Here is a 21,813-nt window from a genome sequence, read left to right as displayed (position 1 = left end):
TGAGGAGGTCCATCACGGGAAAGGGGACAGTGGGGGCAGCACGTGGGGAAATGATCAGGTCAGAGGCATGGTTTAACAAAAATGGGCCAATTTTAGTAGGTGAACTGGTAATCACCCCTTTAATTAATCCTGCTCCTAAGATGCAAGACTGCCGTGTCCTGGAGGGAGTGAGGGGTTCTTAAAGCGTAAATGTTTCCTGGGATTAGGGAGATTTGAGCACCTGAGTCCAACAGAGCCAGCCAGTGTTGTTTCCTTTTTGGAGCCCAAACTACAGTTAATATGGTAAAAGGGCGATTGTCTGCTCGAAGGGACCCCCTCAGAGACCTCTGGATCCCTGTATTGGGGTAGGTCCCTGCCACCTGGACAGGTGCTGAAGGTAGGGCTGTCTCTGAGGGAGGTACCTGCTGTGAATTTAATCTAACTCTATTAAATATTGCCATTATTCCACCAATTTACCAGAGATTATCCAATTTGGGACTCCCTTATGCCTTAGATTCCAATATAACCCCTCTTGATCATCTTGGGTTCATGCTCAGAGAGGGCCTGGATGGTTTGTTTGTCCTGGGGATGTTGGTAGTAATTTTGATGTAGGCTGGGTGGGATATTGTTTATAGAATTAATAGGCAACGCTAGCTCTGAGGAGTTTGTCTTTCAGGAGTTCCTGTTAAATCCAGGACAGCTATGTTTTATTGAATTGTTTTATCATTAACCATCATAGCCGGTAAAGAGGACTTATATTTGTCAGGAACCTCCTTGAGAAACAATTGTGCAGACTCAGGACTCAATTCAGCCTCCTCTGGACTTGCCAAATCATTATCTATTGCCCAAGAAGCCCATTCTAACCTCCCATCTGACAGAGGAAGTCCTTGGCCTTGCATGGTATTTTCCATGGACAGTCCAGGCAGTTACCTTAAAGTAGGGTGAGCAGACCTTCAAGCCTCAAAGTCCATGTTGAAAAGGTCTGTGTGAACAGAAGTCCAGAACCTCCCCTGGTGGTCATTCCCATCATGCACACTAATTGTGTGAGATCCTTTACTAGGGACACCATTTCTCCATCCTGTGCTGTGGCAGCCAGTCGTTTAAGTTCAGCCCCAGGTAGTTGGAACTCACCCCTGCCAGTTACATTCTATATATAGCCAGACAGCCAGACAGCCATCTGTGTAGGTTCTTAAGGAGGGGCTGGGCCTGAGGGTGAAAAAGAGGGTGTAAGAGAGGGAGTATTTCCTCCTGCAAATGAGCAGTGGACCCCCCTTCTTGACTCTTCGTGTCTTTTTTCTCTTTATTACTTTGCTGGTGGTCATCAGCAAAGCTGAGAGTAAGTTATCCTCATCATTATCATGATTGTATTGTGTGTATTGACCTTTTACTCCAGAGGCCATCAGTCCTTTTATCTGGGATCTTGCCCTCCCTTGACTCTACCCAGGGCTTTGAAATCATATAAAAATATGATTGAACCAGCATGGAACTGCAAAGAATGGACAGTCATTCTCTGGGACAAAAAGTAGGATTTAACTAGGTGAATATGAGGGGTACTTAGAAAAAAAGGAGCAGAACCAACCCAGTGACCCCAGTGCAGGGAATGTGGCTAGAGAGGAGGGGACCAGGATATGCAGTACATTGAAGGCACAGTTAACAGTCTTATCCTGAGAAAAATGTGAAGTCACTGAGATATTTTAACAAGAGATATGATAGGATCAGAGTTTGCTCTGAAACACCTTTGCCATAGTATCACTAAATATGAGAATTAAACATGGGTAATTGAAGACAAAAAACTTGACAAGAGGAAGTTCCAGAAGTTTAAAAGGATAGTATAGTTTTGAATAACTATTTACCTGAGAAAAGTCTTGCCGTTATATTCACATAAGGAGTACAAGTTAATTGGGCATAGTATCTTTTATTTCTCAGTGCTCTTTGAAAGTTGCTCTGAATTGTTTTTGTTTTTTGTCATTTGTCATTTGACAAATGTTTTTGACAATTGTTTTTGTCATTTGACGTAGTGGAAAAGTTTTAAAATATATAGATTTTTGTTCATGTGCTGGTAATCTGTGTTGTTTTTTCAAACATGGGTGCTTATAATACTTGATTTCAGAGTTATAAAAAAAGTTTCACCAAGATGCATCCAGTATAGGTATCTTATCTATTGTCCAAATATATGAAAACACTCTTGGTTTTCAGACTTAAACTTACTTTAGATTAGAAAACTTCTATTATTTTTATAGTATTATTTCTTCTTTATGGTTTATTTTTTTAATCTATGGGTTATCTGCTTCTATAATTACTAAAAATAATTATAATTTTATTAGTATATTGTTTGTTTTATATTTTTCCTGTTTTCTTACTTTTTGGCTTCTTATTATTTGGAATTTCTACAGTTTATAGCCTGCTACTTACTAACAAAAATCTGATTTAACTGTTTACTTTGGTTTTCATTTTAATGGAGTTATTCCTTGACTTAATTGTTATACATCTATCACTTGCACAAAACTTTTTTATTAGTCTCCTTTAAAAAATTTTTAGATAAGAGTAGTTTATTCCACATCTCTGGTTCATTACTTCTCTGTTCCTCTGTTAGCAATTTTTTTTGTAATGTGTCCTAGGTTAAATACTGCCAATTTCTCTATTTCAGTTTCCTTTATGTTGTTAGGAAAAGTGTTCTTTTCAGATTCTCTGAAACATGTCTAGTAACAATCCTTAACCATATCCAATCAAATGAATAGATAACAGAATTAACCATATGCTTAAAAGTAAAGGAGAAAGAGCAATGAGATTGTATGAAATAATCACAAGACTATACATAAATCTTTTGTATAAAATAATAGAAATAAAATAATCATTATTTTACTCAGTAGATGTAGTTGTTTAAGGAGAACCACGTGAGTACTGGCAGACTCTCATTGATCAAACTAGTCAGGCTCTTCTGGGCCCTCTTCTTGATGAGGATGTTACCAAGTCCAGGTTCACTCTGCTCGCCGCACAACAGGCCAATGAATCAGGAGACGAGGTGTTGAGGCAAAGAATAGAGACCTTATTCGGAAAGCCGGCAGGCTGGGAAGATGGCGGACTAGGGTCCCCCAAAGACCATATTATCAGGGTCTGGGTGCCAGTTTCTTTTACAGAACGGAGAGGGGGAGGAGGTGAGGAAGTAAAGAGGTCATTTATCTTGTAAAACATCTGGCATGGCCTGTACTGGGGAGGGGATGTGTTAATTTCTTCTTTTCTGCAGCCATTCACAGGTGGGCAGGGTCAGAATGTCCTTCTGTGAGCTGAACAAAGGCACTTTAGTTTAACAGTCAGGCAGAGGGGCAGGGTTCCCTGTGGCAGGCCATTTGATGTATGCTTACAGCTATAGACAGTGATTATAATAACAAAAGCTATGAAAAGCAAAGGTTAAAGTAAAAGGAACAGATCCAGCATGGAGTCAGAATTGGCTCTTCCCAGTTACAAGGACTCCACTTTGGTCTCTGTACTTGCTGTGGCTGCGTAGCCCAGTTTTACCAAAAATTCTGTTAAATGGGTTTAGCAGGAATCCCCCTATCCTTGATGTCCCCTTTTAGTAACTTTCCATCCTGTGGACCCCTCACTGCGCCTTGGCTATAAATCTCCAACTGTCCTTTCTGTATCTGGACTTGAGCCCAGTTCTGTAAATGAGGTTGCTTTTTCCCTTTTGCTGCAGTTTTAAAATAGAATCTATTTTTACCACTTTAACTACTGTCTGGCTCTGGTTTTCTTTAAAACTACACTTTAATAGTATATAATATACAAGGGTACTGTACATTGAAATTTGAGTCAAAATACTAAAAGAATAGGAAATAAAATTAGAGAGGTTTTATAAAATAAAATTAGTCATGCTTCTCTCATGGAAAAAATAAATGAAAGGGCAAAACAATACAGCAAAGACCAGAACAGTGGGGCTCAAGCCGCAACATCCTCCAGAAAACCTTGCCTTACTAAGCTAATTTGTTTCTGTTTGCTTCCTCTCTGGCCCCCAGGTGCTTTCTGCTCTGCTCAGTAGGGTTCCCAGTTTTTCCTGGAGGGTATGAGTGTATTACTCAGTGTGCAGTAAATACTCAGTAAACGCTAACTTCCTAACTGCGTGGAGGTGAACTACTTTCCGCAACAAAGCTGTAGAATTGTTTAATAGGGAATACAGCCAGGAGGACCTCTGGCTCCTCCTGGCAGCTTTGGAGATCATTTATTGGCTATGTGGTGTGCGAGTGGTTCATTTGTTTTCTCTTTTTGTTCTAATCTTTTTTAAAAAATTTATTTAGTTTTGGCTGCATTGGGTCTTCATTGCCGCACGCAGGCTTTCTCTAGTTGTGGTGAGTAGGGACTACTCTTTGTTGCAGTGCATGGGCTTCTCATTGCGGTGGCTTCTCTTTTTGCTGAGCATGGGCTCGAGGCGCATGGGCTCGGTAGTTGTGGCGCACGGGCTTCAGTAGTTGTGGCGCGTGGGCTCAGTAGCTGTGGCACATGGGCTTCATTGCTCCACGGCATGTGCCATGTGGGATCTTCCTGGACCAGGGCTCAAACCCGTGTCCCCTGCATTGGCAGATTCTTAACCACTGCACCACCAGGGAAGCCCGAGAGTGGCTAATTTGAATTAGCAAAGGGGAATGAAGAATGTCCCATTTTGTATTAAGAAAAGTAGAAACAAACATCTTTTCCAGGGTGCTTTTATACACACTTATACCATGATATGCACTACCTCCACTGCAAACATATTTTAATAATAATTATTTAAATTATTATCTAAGTAGTAATTCTAATAATAATAAAGGATGAATGAACATATATCTTATCAATTGTAAATTTTCTGTCTTTTAAATTGATTGAGCGTTATGTTAAACTTCATGACTTTAAAAAAATGTTGATTTGGAGCAGTCATTGATATACTCAAAATATAATCTCCATAGAATTAACTTTGTGAACAGGGTTATCTTGTAAGAAATCTAATTCCGGATGTGACAAATAAAAAGTGTGCTTATTACACAGTCCATCTTGATTCTTAAACATAAACTTCAGAGTACATAATTGATATTGTACAAAAATGTGATTTTAGAGAATGAGAGTTTACGAATGAATAGATTTTAACATTGCCTTATCTAGAATATTTTCCTAAAATCATCTATCAATTTTTCTGTCTCCTTTGGAACTCGTAAAACATTTAACTGGAGTTTTACTGGGTAAGATAAGTGTCCAAGAGTCCATTTCACACAGTTGGGCAATAGTACTTCACTCCCTGTCACAACATATTTTTTAATCGTGGATGCCATTCATTTCAATTTTTCATTTTCATTGTGGCTGAGATTAAAAAATAATTTATGATTGAGGGACTTCCCCGGTGGCGCAGTCATTAGGAACCCTTCCTGCCAATGCAGGGGACACAGGTTCGAGCCCTGGTCCGGGAAGATCCCACATGGCATGGGGCAACAAAGCCCGTGCGCCACAACTACTGAGCCTGCGCTCTAGAGTCCTCACGCCACAACTACTGAGCCCACGTGTCACAACTACTGAAGCCCGTGCTCTGCAACAAGAGAAGCCACCGCACCTAGAGAAAACCCAGATGCGGCAACGAAGACCCAAACGTAGCCAAAAATAAATAAATAAATAAAAATTTTAAAGAAATAATAATTTATGATTGAAAATTTTATGCAATGGATTTTTAGGTTGCCTAGATACCTTACTTGATATTCCAAAAATGTTATTCTGTATCTGAGTACTGCAAACACCATTTAGATAGAAGTCTTCTTAGAATAGAAACAGGTTGTTCCTTATTGTGATAAAAGTGATGCATGGAAAAAGTTTAGCTTTTGAAAAAATTTTGGCAAGTGAACTTAGAAGAAAAGTTGATTTTGCTCAAGGGTTTCACCAAGCTGAAGTATTAGACAAAAAAGCTGGGACTGATAATGAAAATGGCAAGAGGTTATTTTCTTCATTTCACCAGTGCTTATAAAAAGATCAGTTTTCACACCAATACTTACTGAACAAAAATTAGTAGTTTCACATACTCCATTTACCACAGGAAGGGGCCACAGGACCCCAGTGTTTCTGAAAGTGGGATTTCAGTGGCTCTGTACTATTTAATAATAAGACAGCAGATGGATCTTTGGTGCAAGTTCAATTTTTGAGTGTGCCAAAGTAACTAGAGCTTACAGCTAAATAATTAAATCATGTTCAATACCTTGGTTGAGTTTAACAAAGTTTATTCAGCTGGATGAAAAGATTGCTGGGGACATTGTAGGTAAGGTTTCTAAAATGTAATTGAGAGTGTCAAAACAAATCATAACAAAATGTACTACTGTGCCGATTTACGCTTTGCACCAGACATTCCTAATGCATGGTATAGTTGCACACAAAAAAGCCTTCAGGGTCAGTTATGAAATTGTATGATAGAGGAAAATTAATTTCTCTCTTCCTTTATGATAACACATTCTAATGGCTCTAGCTATATGAGAGTTTTTTTTTTTTTTTTGTGGTACATGGGCCTCTCACTGTTGTGGCCTCTCCCATTGCGGAGCACAGGCTCTGGACGGGACGCTCAGGCTCAGCGGCCATGGCTCACGGGCCTAGCCGCTCCACGGCATGTGGGATCTTCCCGGACCGGGGCACGAACCCATGTCCCCTGCATCGGCAGGTGGACTCTCAACCACTGCGCCACCAGGGAAGCCCTATATGAGAGTATTTTTAATACAAAGGCCATGAATTATATGAACCGTGCATGAGATTTTACTAGAAAGAAATAATTTTCAATATGCTAATGCTATTCTGTATTGCTTAGAGCAGTGGTCCAGTAGAAACATAATATAAGTCCTATATGCAATGTAAAATTTTCCTAGCAGTCACACAGAAAAGAGTAAAGAGAAAGAGGTGAAATTAATTCTAATAACATATTTAACCCCAAATATTCAAAACATTATCCTTTCAACACATGATCCATATAAAAATTATTGAGATAGTTTACGTTTTTTCCGTGTTTGTGAATCTGGTATAGATTTTATGCTTACAGCACATCTCAATTTAGAATAGCCGCATTTTAAGCACTCAGTAGCTACATATTGGACAATACAGGCTTAGAAGAAATAAGTATACTACTTGATTTCAGTAGTATAATTGTCTTCATACATTATAGGTATTTATTATATTAATAGTGATTAAAGTTAGAAATTCAGTCATGTAGTTGGGATAGATATTTCTCTGTAAAGCTTAGATATTGATTCAACAAAATCAGTGTTTTCAAATGGAAATGCTTCATTTGTTTACAATAGTTGAAAATGGAAAGCAAACCTCCAAATGTCATTTTTATACTACTAAATTGTCCTAATATCCTAATATTATAAAACTTTTCTCCCTTGTGCATATTTGATACCTGAATATTTTTTTAATGTATAAAGTGGATATATAGTCGAACTATTTCAGGGAGACTATACCTGTGATTGAAATTTTATAAATCCACATGTATATCTTCCATTTTCAAAGAACTGAAGCTCTGTAGGATCCATGCTCTCAGGAACACTAAAAACAATTTCATTTACCTGCCCATTCTCTGTCACAATATCTTAATTTACTGAATGACGCTAATTCCTTAACTCGTCTGTCACCACTCATCATGAGATAATGCCCTGACCTCTTTAAGTAGGTAGCCTAAGCCAGAAATAATGCTGAATATCTGTTGGTGAGAAAGATGGATAATGGATATGTTTAAGAGCTGGGTAGTACCTGGATAGGGACAAAGTAAATGTAGTTAGTCAAGTACTCTGTTCATGAGGACAGTGTCTGCCTGCTCGGACAGGCTGTGAAGGCAGGAAGGAGATATCAAATCATGAGGATGACTCAACTCAATTAATGCTCCTCAAGGAGCACTAATCAACTGATTTGGCTTAAGAAAAAGCAAAAACAAAAAACCAAATAACTAAATAGTCATCCTTGATTATAAGTAAAGGAAATGAGATAGTTGATAGCAAATACTTCATCAGAGAATTAAGGTTCACAGGTCAAATTTACTAACAATTTAATTTGATTGACAAGCATTAGTTAAATTTTTAATTAAAAGTTCCAAAATCAACATAAATCCATGATCTTTTTATTTCATATCAACATGTTCATTATGTCCCAATAGTGCAGACATGTCTGCTGTTAGCCATTTTAATTGCCAGTTTAAGTTTTAAATGTCGTGGTAATGGACCACATTATTCGAAAATTTAAACATTCTATTACTTTAAGGTTCATTAGGTACAAACACTTCTAGTCCTGGTTATAATACATAGGTCAAGAATTGGTACCCTTATTTTGAAAGTGATAATTATTTTTCTCTGTTATTTATTACCAAAGCAGAATGGAATGAAAGTTAGTGTCAGTCCTTGAAAAATAAGCATGATGCCTTGAAAAAGTTACAGAGTATGCTCTGTCTAAATAAGAAAATATTACGGTAACAACATATTAAAATGTGCATTGAAGGAATGTAAATATTAACTGTCCATTTCAAGTCATAAATTATAACAAGTAAAATATAAAACATGAATTAAAGATAATTTTATTATGAAGCAACATTATGTATTTATTTCACAAATTTAGTAGTATCTTTGATACACATTTTTAACAAATTCAATATAGCAAAACTTCTACATAGAAAAAGAATTAAAAACAACTAGAAGGCATGGTGAATAGATTAATAGTGTAACTGTAAATATCAATACTAGTTTATCCATAGCATGATTGACAGAATTGGGGCTTAGCTTCTATAAGGAAAAAAAAAAAAATCAGAGTGACTGTTTTAACTATATCATAATATTCAAACCTTGTCTTTGTATAATGTTCCCAATTTCACCAGGATCCTTGAGCCCCATGAGTGTTATCCATAAAGAGGATCTAGAGGGTCACAACATGAAATGACTTAGGATTTGCAAAAAGCATTGACCTAAAAGAGACATTTGAAATCACCTAGTATAGAGCCTTTATTTTATGGATAAAGATCCTTTGCTGATTTTTGCAAATAACTTGCCTCTAGACTCACAAGGTCTTCATTCACTTTTTTCCATTAAAAGAGAATTCTACATTTCTTTTGGGAAATTTGCCCCCTACTATCAAGCCATGTGTTTCTGATGGCCAAAGTCTACCTCTCCTCACCTTCCAGGAAAGGGAGCTGCTTGGCTTTAGCCACTTCCTGGCCAGAGTGATTTAACCAGGCATACATTTAAGCACCAGCAGGGAGAGGTACTCATCTCTCTGTTTCTTCTCCCACAAGTTCAACAATGTTGCAGAACAAACACAGAAACAAACCAACCAACAAACTAAAAACCATGAGGCAGAGACTCAGAGATTCAGGCAACCTCCAATGGGTACATAGTACAAGAAAAACATAAATTTTAATCTTTGCAAACTACTGAGATATAGCATATTTTAGCTTAGCTGACTGACTCAGGAAGTGAGGTAAAATATGTCCAAAACTGAACTCTTCCATCTTCTCTGAAAAATCTTTTATACTTAACAGTCTGGCTTGTATCAGTTTATGTTTATGCAGAGTCTATCTCCTGGCCAGAAACCTATGTGTGATCTTTCAGGCCCCACTATAGACAATTACAAACGCTTTACCTGGCAGGCAGGACTCAAGGGGAGAGCTGCTCTCCCCACATCAGACGTGGAGCACAGCCAGTGCCTTGCAGTCTCTGCAGGGAGTGGCAGTCCAGGACTCAGCCTCCCCCGGTGGCCCCTGCACTCTTATACATATTCCTAGTAGAGGTGCTTCCATTCACAGGGCCCTCAGCCATGGTCTTCCCAGTGTCTCTACCAAGACCTCTTTATTGGGGGGAGAGGAGAAAACTTTAAAGATATTTTTCCCCACTCTGACTCAGTATTTAATACTTTTTCACTCCTAGCCCTACCCTCACTCCTTCTCTGGACCCCTGGGCCCATAAAATGACTGGAGCCTTTTGTTCAGGGCTCTCTCAGCAGTGAGACCCCAAGTCTGTGCTGATGCACCTGACCCTCTCCAGGAGCCCTTCCAAGGGGAGGAATGGTGGGAAAGCGTTTTCCGCTCTTCAGCCTCATGCTTATGCTATTGTGGTGATTCAAGGCTTGATGGTTACTTTCCTTTTGGTTTGTTGTCTTAAGAGGCTGCTCTGACACCTGTCGGCTTGCTCCCTCCAGCTCAGTGCAGCCCCTAACGGTCACTGCAGAAGGATATATATTCTATTTATGTTAATTATTAACGTGATAAACAATTTGACAGTAAGTTCAAAAAAGTTAATTTGGCCAAATGGAAAGATAGAGGAAAGTAAGATGAAGTTAACTCCATATTTCTACTTCCAATTTAAAAAGAAAATTTCATTACTTTTAATTTAATCACTTGTGGTTTAAATTAGTATGTTTTAAAATTTGGTAACTTGAAAAAATATGATGTGAAGATCTATAGAATGACTTGGACAATCCGATTGGCTCTTGTCTGTTGTAATGTAATATATAATAAATGAAGAGATTAAAAATCTGTCCAATGTCTCTTTCAAAAGAAAGAAAAAATTTTAGTTTACCCAGACTCTTTGTCCCATATCTAAGCATTTATACAGATGTTAAACGTTAGGTTTTCCATTATGTTGATTGATTCCAGGCATCTTAAGAATATTCCCCTCTGTTGATGTCAGCACAATGGGTTTTTAAAAAGCTGTTGTTTTGAGTGATGATAATCTAGGGAAGGAATATGATATTTCTAGGAGAATTCTACCGTTTCTATAAAATGTAAGATTAGCTCGTGGTGATAGAGAGAAATGTATAATAATGTCAAACATATGAAATTCTTATAATGAGGTCTTAAATACTTGATCCTAGGGGGAAGAAATAAAGAGAGATTCTTTCAAGGTATTTTATGTATTTAAGGAAGAAAAAACTATTTCTCAGTTCTGCTCTAGTCCTCAAAACACAGTGAAGGTCACTGCAGTAGGAAATGTCTCTGCTGATTTAGACAAATGGGGCCTCATTCCAGTATATTCTGTTTTTCCTTTTATCCAATTGAAAACGTACCACAGGTTTTTACTGTAGGCTGTCAGACAGAGCACAGATATTTCATAACCATAGCGGGCTTATTAAGCCTTTAGGGCAGTTTACTTCATGATTTAAAATGCTTCCTCCCTCCCTTCTTTATTACAGAATACATAATACAGATGTTCTTGTTTTGAAAACCTAATGTTAATGATATCTCCCAATCCATGTGCTGGTATTAGTACACAGATCTGAGGTAATAGATCATAGTTCATGAATGAAGGTGGCTATGGAGATATGCCTTGGATGAGTAATTTATACTGAAAAGGCCCCAAATAAATCAGTCTTTTAACAACTTGATGATTCTAATGTTTAATTTATGGCTGTGCTGTTTGCTTGCCATAATAAAATAAATAAACAAAAGTCAGACATAAAAATCATGTAGGGGCTTCCCTGGTGGCACAGTGGTTGAGAGTCCACCTGCCGATGCAGGGGACACGGGTTCATGCCCCGGTCCAGGAAGATCCCACATGCCGTGGAGCGGCTGGGCCCGTGAGCCATGGCCGCTGAGCCTGCGCGTCCGGAGCCTGTGCTCCGCAACGGGAGAGGCCACGACAGTGAGAGGCCCATGTACCACAAAAAAAAAAAAAAAAAAAAATCCCATAATGAAAAAAACTTGGAACTTAGAAATCGTTTTTTTAGGATTACTGTAAGCCAGACACTGTTAGATAAATTTAAAATAGACTCAGTCTTTAATTTATATGAGAAGCATATATGTGGGATTATTATTGTTACCATTTTCCAGAAAAGGAATATTCGGTACCTTTCCCAAAACCTTGTATCTAGTGAGTACCAAAGGGGGATTTAGGCCTGGATACAATAATTTCAGAGTCTGTGCTCTTAACCACTGTACCACTAATAAATTGGATAAAATGTAAATGAAGAGATACCATATAATTAGTTAATAGAAAGAAAGTTGTAGGTAAAGGACTAAGGAGGAAGGATACACTGATCAATAAAATAAAATTAAAATAAAATATATGAAGTAGAGCAAATGCAAAAACAAGAATTTAATGAAATATGTACTATTTAATAAGATATTAATAATATTTAATTAAATATATGGCAGCTTGGACCAAAAGCATTAACATTTTATTTGAATAAGATCACAAAAAATGAAGTATACTGTTAAGAGAATAAAATTATGTTAAAAGAAAAAAAAAGGTAGCAACATGAAGTCAAGTATCAACATGAGGATAAGCCTTAACACACTGACCTAATTCCAAAGCAAAAGCGATTGCATAGTGGTCAGGATTCCAGTTCTCTGCGTGGTCCCTTCCTTCCCTCAGGGACACGTGCATTCCTCAGTATATCTTGGGCATCTTCGTTGCTGTAGGCGCTGATACAGGCACTGAGAATTCAGGGGTACACAAACCACACCCCCTCCCCTCGCTGAGTCCCTTCCCCTCACTGAGCTTACAGTACCTTATCCTTGTTATAGAGGGAGAGCAGATGATGAACTCACGCATAAGTAAAGCAAGGTGTGTTCCACAAGTGTTGTGGGAAGAAGTTAGGCAGAGGAGGACAGGGTAAACTAGGAGATTGCGGTTCTAAATAAGGTGAAGGTCTTTACCCAGTAGGTGGCACCTCAGGAAAGAACTGGAGAAATGTTTTGGATATCTAGAAGAAAAATATTTCAATCAGAAAGAACTGGAGATATAACTTCCCTTAGCTTGGAGTGTGTTGAAAATCCTTCAAAGAAAGCAAAGAGACCTTATTAGTCTCCTGTAGCTGCTGTAGCAAATTACCACAAATGTGGTGGCTTAAAACAACAGAAATTCATTCTCTCGTAGTTCTGGTAGCCAGAATTTGGATATAAAGGTGTTGGGCCACACTTTCCTTGGAAACTCTTGGGGAGATTCCATTTCCTGCCTCTTCTGATGACTGCAGGTGTTCTTGTGCTGTGACCACATCACTGTCTCTGTCTTCACATTGCCTTTTCTTCAGTGTGTTTCTCTCAAAATTCCTCTGCCTCTCTTTTATAGGGATATATATGATTGCATTTAGGGCCACCCAGATAATCCAGGGGAAGCAGATCCTCTCATGACTCTTAACTTAATCACCACTTTTGCCCTCTAAGGTAAAATTCACAGGTTCCACTGATTGGAGGCAGATATTATTTGGGGGGCATTTTTCAGCCCACCACAGAGGCCAATTTGCCTGAAAGCAGAGTGAGTGAGGAGAGAGCATGGGGAGGGTGGGAAGGGGGCAGAGATTGTAGATGGCATAATTATATTGGCTTTTACTCTGATTGAGATGAAGCCACTGGATGACTTTGAGCAGATAACTGACATCACTTGCCTTATATTCTTTTTTTTTCAATAAATTTATTTATTTATTTTTGGCTGCCTTGGGTCTTCGATGCTGTGCGCGGGCTTTCTCTAGTTGCGGCGAGCGGGGGCTACTCTTCGTTGCGGTGCGCGGGCTTCTCATTGCGGTTGCTTCTCTTTTTGCAGAGCACGGACTCTAGGCGTGCGGGCTTCAGTAGTCATGGCACGTGGGCTCAGTAGTTGTGGCTCGCAGGCTCTAGAGCTCAGGCTCAGTAGTTGTGGTGCACGGGCTTAGTTGCTCCACGGCATGTGGGGTCTTCCTGGACCAGGGATCAAACCCATGTCTCCTGCATTGGCAGGTGGATTCTTAACCACTGCACCACCAGGGAAGTCCCTTGGCTTATATTCTTAAAGGAACAGTTCTTGTGCTGTGGTGAGAACAGATCAAGGAGGTCAAGAGTGGAAGTGAGTGACAGTTTGGAGTTCTGTTGCAGTTTTCTGGGTGACAGATGTGTGCTGGATTAGAGGAGACTGGGAAGTAATAAAAATAGTGAGAACGGTTGCATTCGAATATTAATTGAAGGGAGTTTGGAATTCTCAAGGACCCTGGCTGTACTTTAAAGCTAGAGCACCATTTTGCAGGTTTGAGAGCATTGGTTCCTGGGAAAATACCCTCACTGTGGAGAGTAGCAAGATCAGAGGGGCTTTGGTCATTTTCCAGCAATGCCAACAGCCCAGGCTCTTACATGTCATAATGTAGGTGAAGGCTCTTGAACTCAACCTTAGCAGCTGACTTCTCATTGGAAAATGTACTAGAAAGCATGTGCCCTCTCACGTCTATAGATTGAGCTAATAAATGAACATTTAGCATTGAGTGAACTTCACAGATCCAGAATTCCAAGTCATTTGTGAAAACTAAAAAAAATTCAGTGAGCTTGAGGGATGGTGTTGAATAGAAACCTTAGCAAAAATATGGAAAATCATCAGAGCCTTTCTTTAGCATACAGCACTGCCAGAGCAGGGAAATAAACGCTGTAGAGCAAAGCTACAAACTGATAGCATGTTGGTGGAGTTCAACCCACTGATTTATGTTTATACAACAATGTTTGAATTTGTTGTCAGCATTCCAAAATTGGGCATTTCATATAAAAATCAAAGTTCTCATGTAGAAGTCTGTATTTCCAGCTTGAGAAATGAGTAACAGTGGCCCATATTCCTACATAACACTAAGCTGCTGGAGCTTTGCAGAAGAGTCCCCCATCTAGAAAGCCCCAGTCTCTTCCCTACCCCTTTCTTTCTTTAATGAACTTACAGAGCTCTCTGCCCTCTGATTCCAGTCTGGCTGCTACTAAGGCCCAGAGCATGGCTGGCATCATGGGATGTCCCCTCCTCTTCATCCTGAGAATTATGCTCACCTTTGTTTTATGTCTCATTCTTAAGATCCCAATACATACTGTTTACAAGTTTATTTCCTCCTTTGGTAGAGCATATTTGCAATATTTGGAGAACCAGCTAGAAAGTTTAGAGGAAGCACGGTCCACAAGTCCACCACCTTCGCTTCTGACAGCAATTACAAGTTTGGAAGTTTTACAGAATCACCCTCAATTTTGATAATTTGCTAGGCGGACTTAACGAAAGTCACTGAAATCTGTTTTACTCATAGATACAATTTATGACAGGGAAATAAAACAGGTAAAGATCAGGCAAGGGAAGAAGCACACTGGGAAGACTGGGGAAGTACCAAATGCAGAACTTCCTTGTTCTCTCCCTGTGGAGTCAGGAAGGATTACTTACCTGGCATGATGTGGGAAAATAAGCATGAAGTATTACCAACCAGGGAAGTTCACTTGAGCCTTGGTGTTCAGTCTTTCACTAGGGTTTCTTTACATAGGTATGATTGATGGATGGATTGCACATGTGGTTGACTGCAGTTCCCAAACTGGTATCATGTGACCCCAAACCCTCACCCTAAATTATCTGTCCTTCTGGTATGGCCAGTCACCACCCTAAAGTATGGTCATGTTCCAACCTGAATCACATTGTTAAACTGTTTGGTATTATCCAAGATTACCAGGTAAAAACAGACATTTCTACTAGGCATAAAATTCCAAATTCAAAGGCCGGACCATCTCTTTGAGCAAGGACAGATTCTCTACTGTGAACTATTCTATAATAACTGCTTAAGCATGGTACTTGGGAGTCACAAAAATAAATAGAAAATTATTAAAATGTACAGTGATTGCTTATTTGGCATGGTAAAGAATTCTACCCTCTTTCCACGCAGTTCCAGCCAACATACGTTTTTCACTCAGAAAGCAATACTTTTAGCTTTTAATAATGTTTTAAGAATTCTCATAACTTTCTGACTCTTGATCAATTATAGATGACTTACTTTTGCTCTCTGATGCTTTTAGAATTTTCTCTGCATCCTTAGTATTGTTAAATTTCACAATTATGATCCTTGGAAAAAATCTTTCTTCATTATATTAGGATTTGGTTGGCTTTTTAATACTAGGAGCTTCATCTTTTTAAGTTCTGGAACTCTTATATTATTTCCTTGATATTTCTACTTTTTCATATTCTTTTTGGATTGAATCAAGCATGTAATGTTAGCCCTTTTTCTTATATTTTCATGTCTGTATTTTGTGGCTTTGAGGAGGAAAGTTTTCATTCATTTTCTGTATAAAAAGTTTTGTTTTTATATTTCTACTATTATAGATTTAATTTGAGTGTTTTGTTTGTTTTCTGAATGTTCCTTTTATTCCATCTTGGTTTCGTTTTACTGGTACACTCTTCTTTTTACATTTAAAGATAGTAAATTTAAAAATTTTAGAGTTTTTTTTCCTTGTGCTTTGTATTATCTTTTCTTTTCTGTTAGTTTTTTTTTTTTTTTTTTGACATTAATGATTCCTGTAAGTAGCTTTCCTCAAAGTCAGGATATTTCTTACAGTTTATTCATATTTACTGTTGAAGAAGTATTATAGTTATTGGAAATTCTGTATGAATAGGTGGTGTTCGTTGACTGGTAGATCTCCCTGCAAAGGTGATCAGAGGGGAATCTGTTTCTTTTTTAATTAGGAAAGCTCTAGTTTTTCAGGATTTTTTTCTCTTGGGAAGAACAGTTGGAAGAGGAATGGTAGTCCCTCAAACTCCTACTAAGATTATAGGCCTGACTCTTAGCATTTGAGGGGAGCTGGAGGCCATAATTCAGCATATAAATTTTAATATTTTCTGGATGAAAATAATTACCACCACCCTCAATGACACTGAGCATCTCCAAGATTATAAACTGTGTAGTTCAATATTTCCAGGGACTGAACTTCCAGTCTTTTACCAAAGTAGAAAGGGATAATTGCTTGGCTTGAACAGATCTTCCTTGATCTATACTGGGGTTTCATCCCGATAAACCCATCATAAGTCAAAAATACCATAAGTTGAAAATGCATTTAATACACCTAACATACTGAACACTGTAGCTTCGCCTCTCCTACCTTAAACATGCTCAGAACACACCAGCCTGCAGTTGGGCAAAATCATCTAACACAAAGCCTGTTTTATAATAAAGTGTTGACTGTCTTATATAAGTTATTGAATACTGTACTGAAAGTGAGTATGGGTGTGGATGGTTGTAAGAGTATATATAATTTGTTTACCCTCATGATCGCATGACTGACCAGAGCTGTGGCTCGCTGCCACTGCCCAGTACCTGCTGCAGAACACTAGCCCAGAAGAAGATCAAAATTCAAAACTCAAATTAAGGTTTCTACTGAATGTGTATTGCTTTTGCCCCTATCGTAAAGTGGAATCATCCGAACTCTGGGGCCATCTGTACTGGGGGAGGACATCTGAGAATGTAACCGCTTGTCATATAAACTTTCCAACAATCCTTCCTGTAATCAGTTTCAGAAAAACTTCTTACCATGTGACATACCTGATTTCTCCAAACCCTGAGCCTTTGAATAACTGCAGGGTGAATCAGCCTGCTTCTGTTGCCCTTCCCCAGTGCAAGCTTAGGTGTCATTTTTTCTCATGTAAGTAGTCTAATTACCCATCAACTTTTCAGCTTAAAAAATGTAGTTGGCAGCTCTTGTCTGCTGTAGTATCCTGTAGTATCTTGTTCTCTTTTCCCTTGTGGATTTCCGCTAGTTTTTTTTAATCCTTTTACTGCCATTTCAATGGCATTTTCAATCTGCTTTAAGCAGATTCTAGAGAAATACTTGTGTACTCAGCCTTCCATACAAGACCAGAAGTCAAAATCGACTATTGACCAGTGTAGTGAGTGAACTCCAATTATAATGTGACCACAGTATTACTACATCTGAGTTTATTTCTTCTATTCAAAGAATGAATTAATAAATCACATTTCAGTTGCATACTACAGGATTGTGTATGTAATATGGAATAATCTTAAAGTCAAAGCAGATTTATTCTGCATAATCTGAGGATATTTATTTTATAGGTACTTACTCATATATTTATTTTAGCGCCTTAGACACATTTATCTCCTTGTACATAACCACTTATGCATATACTCCAATTGCTGTTACAAATCACATTTATTGAGTTTCTCCAGTGACCCTGATCTGGAAGTATGGATTGGGAGTGCGGAGATTGATAAGGTGTGATTTTTGCCTTCAAAGAGATCTCAATTTAGCAGAGTTTCTATGTGTAGAAATAAATTGGAACAAGGAGCTCAGGTATCAAACAAACTTTACTCTTCAGAACACAGCGTAGAATCAGAAAGTAAGCAATGAAAAGCTTTTGTAAATTAATCTTCATATGGTTCAGAAATTAAAGCTTGAACACTGTATTCCTAGGAGTTCTCTCTAGACCCTTATATGAATTGCGTTTGCCCATTTTATAGATTTAATTCTAACAAGTTTAGTTGTGTGATTTCCCAGAATGCCTAATATTTAAAGTAGCAAATAACAAATGCAGGCTACAGCTAAGAGTGATGGAAAGTGGCCTTAGGTTGAAAAGATGCCTGGCTGTGAGGGAGTATCTACAACAAGCGAGTACTGGTGGAGTTAAGAGGCCAGGTATAGCCCTGATTCTGCTACCTGTTAACAGGGTAGCCTTGGACGAGTCACATTAGCTTTCTAGACCTCGGCTTCTTTATCTATGAACTAGAAAAATGATTGTGCTGACCTTCTAGAGTTCTAGGAAAGAGTAAATAGTACATGTAAAATACGTGGAAATTAGTAACAGCAGAATAAGTGTTAAATATTTATCATTACTGTTATGAGAGCACAACTGACCGGGATGATTCAGTGTAGATGAAAATGGCTGGACACAATTTCTAAGACCCTTCAGTTCAACTGGGAAGCATGTCTGCCGGGCTCTAATCAGTAATCAGAAACCACTCTCTGTATTTAAAACACAGTGAACTGTATTCAGAGAATGGCTTACATGGTTACAGAGTCGTTGAGAAGCTAAACAGAAAAAGAGATACTGAGGCAACCCAGACGTAAGCCCCAGCAGGAAGCCGCCGTCCCTCCTTGGCAGAGAAGATGCTGAGCTGCCGAACCTGAGGAACTCGAGGTGCCCAGAGAGCGGCAGCCCGCGCCGGCCGATGAACCTGCACGGGCTCAGTGGGAGAGGGAGAGGTACCCCAGCTTCTCCCTCCTTCCACCCGTGAGTCCCCACTGACCTCACAAACTGGGAAATCTAGCAGAAGGTCGCAGCCCACGCTACGGGCAGAGCAGGAGCTGGCCAGGAGTGGATGTGCAGGCAAAAGCGGGCTCAGGAGCGGCGCCAGAACTCAAAACTTGATCACGTTGCCCACCACTAACTAGAGGGCTGCTGAAGTTATTGAACGTTCAGACTCTAACGCACCTCCAAAATCAGTGCTTAAAATCATACTTTCTAGGGGCTTCCCTGGTGGCGCAGTGGTTGAGAGTCCGCCAGCCGATGCAGAGGACGCGGGTTCGTGCCCCGGTCCAGGAAGATCCCACATGCCGCGGAGCGGCTGGGCCTGTGAGCCATGGCCGCTGAGCCTGCGCATCCGAAACCTGTGCTCTGCAACGGGAGAGGCCACAACAGTGAGAGGCCCGCGTACTGCAAAAAAAAAAAATCATACTTTCTTTAATTTTGCAAGAGTCTTGGCAAGCTCAAATTTTCTGTTTCATTAAGGTTATAGACGTGTGTGTGCATGCTCGTGTGTGTGTGTGTGTGTGTAAGGACAGAGAATGAGAGAGGAGAACAAGTGAATACTTAACAGGCTGCGTGAACTCTCTTTCCTATGCTGCTGTGATACCTCACACCCTTATTTTTGTTTCCAAAGCCCTATATTGAACATACGTATCCCTTTTGATCTCTCCCCACGCCTTCCCCTAGAAGTAAGGTGGTCAGGTAGAGAGCTGGAATCATTTGTTATTGATTCCTTTCCTATAGTGTCTGATGTAGTATCTGTCACATAGCAGACATGTAATAAATATTTTTGGACTGAATTGAGAAACTATAAATGATTAGACCCCCTTCTTCGGGTTCTTTATTCAAAAGTTGGTGCAGACTAAAAAACAATGGCGCAGCAGAATATCAGTTATTGGAAAGCAGGGAGAGAAATTTGAAAAGCTGTCATAGTTCTAGGTATTTGAATATAATTCCTTAATGGGATATTCTGCATTTGGTTCATACTTTGCCATGAAAGCTTAAATGCATTTTTTCTTCTATTGTGATTAAATAGATCGATCATCTGATATTCTGAACCTTCATATGGTACTTTTTAATGTTATTCTTTAATATATTAATTCTTACATATGACAATGCAAACAAATTATTTAACAAAGCATCTCCTGTGTTTGGAGAAATCATCTTCACGTGTAAGCCAGCAGATGTGGGTTCTGGGTGTGGGCGTGTTCAGGCTGTGACATCTGTCACCACGCTGATTTTCAGGTTGGAGTCAGTTGATCTAAGTGATTATAGAAGGTATTTATTTTCTTCTTCACTAATGCTCGTGTATCTCTCTCAACGCTGCATTACCAAAAAGAAGCTGCATTAAGGGAAAAAGATTTTCTTCTATGAACGAGGGATGTACTTATGCCACCATGTTTCTTTCATAGGAATTTGTTTGTTCTCTTTGTTGAGGGTCCTGTGTAAATACATATTGATTTCTTCAAACAAAAATAAAATAAAGATACATACTAAACTTTTGCCAAGTTTTAAAATCACTTCTGAACCAGGTTACTTTACGTGCACTGTTTAGGTGTGTATGTACTTTTTTCTCTTCATAGTTGCCAGACACAAGCTAAACTCTTCTGGAAGCACTGGACCTCCCACTTGCTTCAGTGGTTGCAATTGGGAAGAACAGATGAAAGCCATCCATGAGGTGTGTGCGCCTTTCAGCCTCTTCTCTGCTCTTAGTTTACAGTTTTTCTCTTCAAACAACTCCAGGTCCACGGTCAGCGTGGAGGTCGAATGCACAGTCGGGGCGCTCACTTTCAGCTCCTTTTACCCTTTGTAACTACATTGCTGACATCGCATTCTCAAAAAGGTCTTAAACTGTTGCCTGACAAAGTTATTTATAAAAATAGTAAGACTTTGATGTTCTTGTTTTCTTCCCTCTGAAGTGTGCAGTGGCAGTGAAAGACTGTGTAGACTAAATGACCTTTCCAAGGGTAACTTTTATTAGGAACCAAATGAGTCTTGCCTTTCACAGATGTTTTTTCTAGGCTTTATATGTGCAGGTAACTCCAAGCGTCCTGTAAATAGACATTGCTTTGTGGCCACATACTCATAATTCTGATAAAATGAAATCAATGAAAGGTGGTTTAAAAGATCACCACCTCTTCGCTATGAAATAACTTTCTTTATTTAATTATATCAAATAAATATAAAATGCTCTAGTCAGTAATTAATCACTAGAAGTATTTTATATTTATTGATAACAGTAAAAATGTCTATCATATAATCCTTCATGGGAAATTCAAGCTTTTTAGTACCTTGTAGGGAAAACAAACAGAGTAACCATATGAGAGTCACTGTAAAATGAAATACCAGTTTTTGAAATTTGAAAATAAAAATCTATCAAAAAAAGGTAATTCTGGAATCTCTGGGGGATATTCCTATGTCCCAAATCTTTCTTGCATGTTGATATCTGCCTTAGGTTTTTTCTGACTTTGGAGTTCTGGACATTAGTGACTGTTCTTTCCAGGGGGACTGGCCCTGACCTTCTTGACCTGGCCTTTCCTTTTCCTGTCTCATCCCTTGTGTGCACAAAAATTCTTCACCAATTCCTGAGACCAAGCTTTAACTTTCGACAGTAATTTACTGAAGGTTAGGAAATGATGAAAGGTGAATGCAATACAGAGGCCTTCCTTACATGCCATCTGCAAAGGGTTAACCAAGAAAGGGAACGAAAATGCGAGACACATCTACCCTTGATACACAGGGTATCAAGCTGACATTGTTTTTTAAAAAAACTAACTTTGCTAGGGATAGTCACAGAAGAACTGTTTACGTTTATCCTCACCCCCTAATAGATGAACCAGCTTTTATTGTATTGTTGCTTTTATTG

Source organism: Tursiops truncatus, chromosome 5, assembly GCF_011762595.2.
Source record: "Tursiops truncatus isolate mTurTru1 chromosome 5, mTurTru1.mat.Y, whole genome shotgun sequence".
Lineage (NCBI taxonomy): Eukaryota > Metazoa > Chordata > Mammalia > Artiodactyla > Delphinidae > Tursiops > Tursiops truncatus.
Note: the sequence above shows the minus strand (reverse complement) of the source record.